General features: G+C 33.5%; 1 long non-coding RNA gene across 1 annotated transcript; it reads right to left on the reverse strand.

Moving 5' to 3' along the window:
* LOC104734265 lies at positions 1,600-2,089 on the reverse strand. Its single transcript, XR_759160.1, has 3 exons — positions 1,926-2,089; positions 1,780-1,832; positions 1,600-1,693 (listed from the first exon to the last, which is right to left on the reverse strand). It is a non-coding gene; the product is annotated as an uncharacterized LOC104734265 (long non-coding RNA).

Below are 5,318 nucleotides of genomic sequence, written 5' to 3' on the forward strand. Positions count from 1 at the left end.
TTTTTAAAATGCAAAATTTTTTAATATAAGCAAACTGAATTTTTAATCACAAACCATTATAAATAACATAATAACAAAATAAATTATTACAAATTTTCATTAAAAAAAAGTTCAGCCCGCGGTTTTCCGCGGGTTAATACCTAGTAAGTAATTAATGATAAACTGTAAACTTCAAAAAAAATAACAGAATCACATTGTGAAAATTATAAATCACAAAAATGATACATTTAAAATCACTGATTAATTTTTCATTATGTGTAAAAATCCTATAAAATGGACTAATAAAGAACAGATGGAGTAAATTCTAAAGTTTGATTTGATTTTATGATAATATAGCAAACTTTTGTTGATTGGGTCATTTTAGCCAGCTGTTAAATTTCCTTTATAAGATGGTGATGGAGTAAACTTAAGATTATATCTAATCGGAATGTTATGACTAACGACTAAAGTTAATGTAGCCCAGTAGCGGAATCGTTATCAATACCTATATATACATAAACTCCGGAGATCCACTAGTACAAACGATAGCAAAATCTTAAACAACCAGCGATTTCACATCAGAGGTAGTTTTAATACCAATTCACATATATGAACTAGGTCGTCTTGATATAAACGTAGAGTTTTGGTTTCTTTTTTTACAATAATAAAAATAACAGATACCCTTTTTAGTTTTTATACACGCAAACAAAAGAAAAAGAAACAGGATGTGATGATCTATATATGGCGTGGCACATCGTCATGGACGATGGTCCATATATAGATTAGCAAAGAAGTAAAGCCAACTTCAAGAAAGAAAGAGACTTGTGTATAGAAGAAGTGAAGTCTTTATACTTTTTATAATCTCATCTTAACCAAATCTGACTTTCCCTACAAAAGATCTTTCGGAAATATACAAACCCCTTTCTCCATTCTCTCGCCACCGTCAAAGACAAAGACGATAAATAAGCTCTACGCATGCATCTAGCTACCAGAAAATCAATACTAGTATATGTTATTGTTTTTCTTTTCTTTTCTTTTCTTTTGGTTATTTGATCTGTTTTTTTTTTGTTTTTTTACGTTATCATCAAAGGAAACACATCAGATGCACCAAGAACAAAACCAAAATTAAATGACGCAGTACTGATACGGCAGATATTTTATTTTTGTATCTTTTATTCAAAATTAAACCAAAAAACGCTGCTCTCCACATTACCTTTTATTCTATCTTTCTATTTTTACTAACCAACCAACCAATCTTCTTGTGTTTTTGATACTGTAAATATTCTTTTTACTGGTTCTAATTATAACGACTACAATCCTGCCTAATCAATTAATAAGGAAATGTTTTTCCTTTAATCAATTAATCAATTAATCAATTAAAGTTGACATATTTTTTTGGAGGAAAAAAGTTTTTTTTTTCATTGCTTGGGGTTAGATCGTAGTTAAAATGTGGGTCGTCTTTTTCTCTCTTTTTTTCCCATTTAATTGGAATGTAAAATTAAAAAGCCTTAGAAAAATGTAAGAAAATATCAAATATCTGGTCTCTAACAAATAGTACTACGTAATAATTGCCAAGAAGGGTTGAAATAAAATTATTTACTTTACCATGTAATAGTTGATGTAACTTTCATTTTTTTGGGACAAAAAGAGCTGCATGGAAGGCAATATCCTCAGCAGACTAATAATATAAGGCTCTGCTCCATAGACCTGAAAGCTTTTTTTTCATCACACAAAAAGAAAATATAGTTAGCTTTTTGAACAAGGAAACAAATCAAAATAGACAATTAGGTGAACCCTTACTAGGATGTCCAATCCTCAGTCCACATTTTCAGTTTATTGGGTGAGTTTGGTCCCTGAAACGTCTCGCCGCATGTCATTCCGTTGCATGTATTGATCTACGAATTAAAAACATCGATCTTTAACTTTAAGAAATAAGAAACAGTGACCTTAGATAAGTAACCGGTATGGTACGAATTCCACGGGATCAGGAGCGTCGCGTCGGGCTGCTTGCACATGATCCATGGCACTCCGGTCTAAAGCCCGACGGCCATTTGTCCTGCTCACGTGACGTACGATGCTCCTTCTCACGGAAAGCCGCCTCCACGTTTCCATACTCGTTCTCGATCTATACGATTAAAAGTTTAAAACCACCAAGAACCCAAACATATTCAACATCATAAGAAGCTAACCGGACCCGGTATGATTTGAGTTCAATTGTGAGAAGAACTTTAACCGAGTTTCTAAACTAATAGGCGGCCAATTAAGGACGTCTGATGTTAACCAAACCGGTCAAAATACATAACTAATTAACAGGAAAATCCACCTAATGCTCGATATGATTAGTTATCAGTCACCGAATCATGGAAATTAATTGATTAGACACAATAAACCTCCTTGAAAGATTGATTACCGGCCTATTAATTTTATGATTAGAAATTTCTAATTCCCCTTGATTAAGTGTAAAATCCATACCAGTTTGAAACCTAAATTCTATACTGTCCAGCCATGCATGGAACCATGAACCGGCTCAAAATCACTGGTTTTGAAGTCATGATTGGGTTGTATTTCTAAGCATTGGTCAATGTAACTTATTTTTATTGGGTTGGTTGGGTGGATATGATGAAACTGAATCAGATGAAGAAAGTTATCTGTGAAAGAATAATTGGACCACCCTGAGAAGCATATAAGCCCTCAGATTTCATCATATTCACGATCTTAAGTAGTGTACTTTTGCAAGTGGAACTTGAAGGGCCCGTTGTCGGTTCGATATTAAATTACATGTGATCATCACATATTTGCATGTAATTTAATATTTTAAAAAGAAGGTTATTTGAATTTTTTTTTTTTTGACATTTTAACTTTTAATTAAATAGTATAATTATTTACGTATTTATTTGATTTTTTTAAAAAATAGTAATACTTGACAGATCAATTCCGTTTTACGTAATGCATATCTTTTCGTCTTTGAGAAACTATTATAGATAAAAAAGGATAATTTGTTTTTTTTTTTTTGTAATATTTCATTGGGTTATCATTTTCATAAATTGTGGGATTTATATCATGCAATTACTGATGTTTAAAAATGCTCAAGTAAATTAAATTATGAAGGAATGAAGTTAATAAGACATGAAATCATGAATGTGTGTGAACTAATAGAATCTCGCACTTTGGGATTAGTTAGCAATTAATGTGTGTGAACTAAAATAGAACCGATCATTGCTAACAGTTAATCTCACTTTAATAAAGAAAATAAACGAATAATATATACCCGAAAAGAAAAAGACATTGCTCGAAAGAAAGAGTTTCTCACGCAACAAAAAGTACATGAAAAGAAGTGAAACCAAATTCTCATTAATGCAAAGAAACTCGTGAAAACAAAACTAATACTACTATACAAAACCCACGATTTAATAACTTTATATCCATTACATTTATATAGTTTTATTTTAATAAAGGAGTTTTGCCATATTACATCAATAGATGATGATATGACACAAGGTTATGGTCCAACCATATCTATTTTCATTTGCCAACAATGTTTTAATTTGTTTTTTTTTTTAAGCTCCTTCAAATGACTGTACTTAAGCTGTCTTGAAAGACATGAAACACTCAAAACACGATGAGGAATCAAATTATTAGACTCTTTCGAACATAGAACATGTTTAAGAGCTTTAGACCAATACGGTATGTGTGTCATAAGACAACGCTACAGACCAATACGGTTTAGTATCCTGTAATGAAAGATGATAAATTAGATCTTATTTTCCATGAAATAGTTGATGTAACTCTTTAGTGACAAAAAGAGCGGCATATGGAAATCAATATCCTCAGCAGATCTAATTATAATAAGGCTCTGTTCCAAAAACTTGAAAGCTTCTTTTTTTGTTTTGTTCATCACACAAAGATAGTAGTTAACATACATTAAGTTAACCTTTTGAAGAGGAAAACAAATGATACATTGATACTTTAGTGAAAGTAGTTCAGGATTCACTAAAGAGAAAAGTCGATGGCAATGATGCATTGATTTTAGTTTAATGAAATTTGTTTTGTTGAGGATTTAAAGGATTAATTATTATTTTTTTTTTTTTGGTTTTGTCTTTTTGGATAATAGACTGGTCGATAGATTCGTGTGGAGTGTGGACCAGTGAGGTTTTTGTTTGATTCAAAAAAAAAGAAGAAGGTGATATGTGTGTGTGTGGTGGCCTGGTGGGTGTGTGTCTGTTTTTGTTTCTTAGGCTAATTATTAGCTTTAAAATAAATAAAAAAATCACGAGAATCTAAAAAAAGAAAGAGATTAACAGGCCTGGGCCCAGATAAGTTGTGTATTTGGACCCAAAAAAGAAATAAAAAAAGGAACGATGATAGGTTTAAACGTCTTGACGATGATAATTAAGCGTCGAAGCCGTCCGTACAAACCGCTAATTGAAGCTTAAAGAATAAAGATGATGGGAGGAGATGAATCCATGAAGCTCTGAATTGATGAAGATGATGAGAGACGAACCGATGAAAGATCATTCAGGGAGTAGGGAAACGGTAGACGGATCTATGAAGATGATGAAGATTCGTATGGATGAAGCTCTGGATCGAGTAGATGAATCGATGAAGATAGGTGGGAGACGAAACAGTAAGGGATCCAGCCTGAAACCATAAGAAGGACATAAAAGATGGAAAAAGGATCCGTGTAAGGGGATAAGTCAAAGCCTCTGCACACCATGTTTGTTGAAGAAGAGAGGGACGGTTTGCTAATCAAGAAGTCTACGATCTCTCTGTTTCTGATGCATTTGGTGAAAACAGAGAGCTGATATGCTCGAATTCCAATTCCGATTCCTAGCTGATGATCGGTGAAACAGAGAGCTGATATGTTCGAATTCCAGTTCCCTTGGATGGTGGTGTAAGTGAGACTCTTTCTGCAATTCCTCCTTTTCCAACTGCTTATGCTATAACTAACTGTACGGACAACCGACAATCAACGATAAGGAAGATCCAACTTCCAACCATCATCAAAGCGAACATAATGGAATATGAAGTGAGTCCTCAGTTGATGATCCTGTCTCGGCTGAAGAAGAACCTTACCTTCCTTTTGCTTCGATCGGTGATTTCTTTGCTTTCTTTTTTTTTGTTTTGCCCTAAATACAAATTGAAAGTCTGTCACTTTAGAGTTGAAGAGTAGTGAGTGTGTTTATAGTTGTTGAGATACGAAATCATCCCACTTTGTCACAATCATGTATACTGAGTTTGACGAAATATTGATCAAGGCACTCTGTTTCCCCGCCTGCGAACTCTGATCGATCACTTGATGACCTCCCTAGAGATGTTTGTAACCCCCCCCCCCCCCCCCC

This window comes from Camelina sativa, chromosome 2 (genome assembly GCF_000633955.1).
Source record: "Camelina sativa cultivar DH55 chromosome 2, Cs, whole genome shotgun sequence".
Classification (NCBI taxonomy): Eukaryota; Viridiplantae; Streptophyta; class Magnoliopsida; order Brassicales; family Brassicaceae; genus Camelina; species Camelina sativa.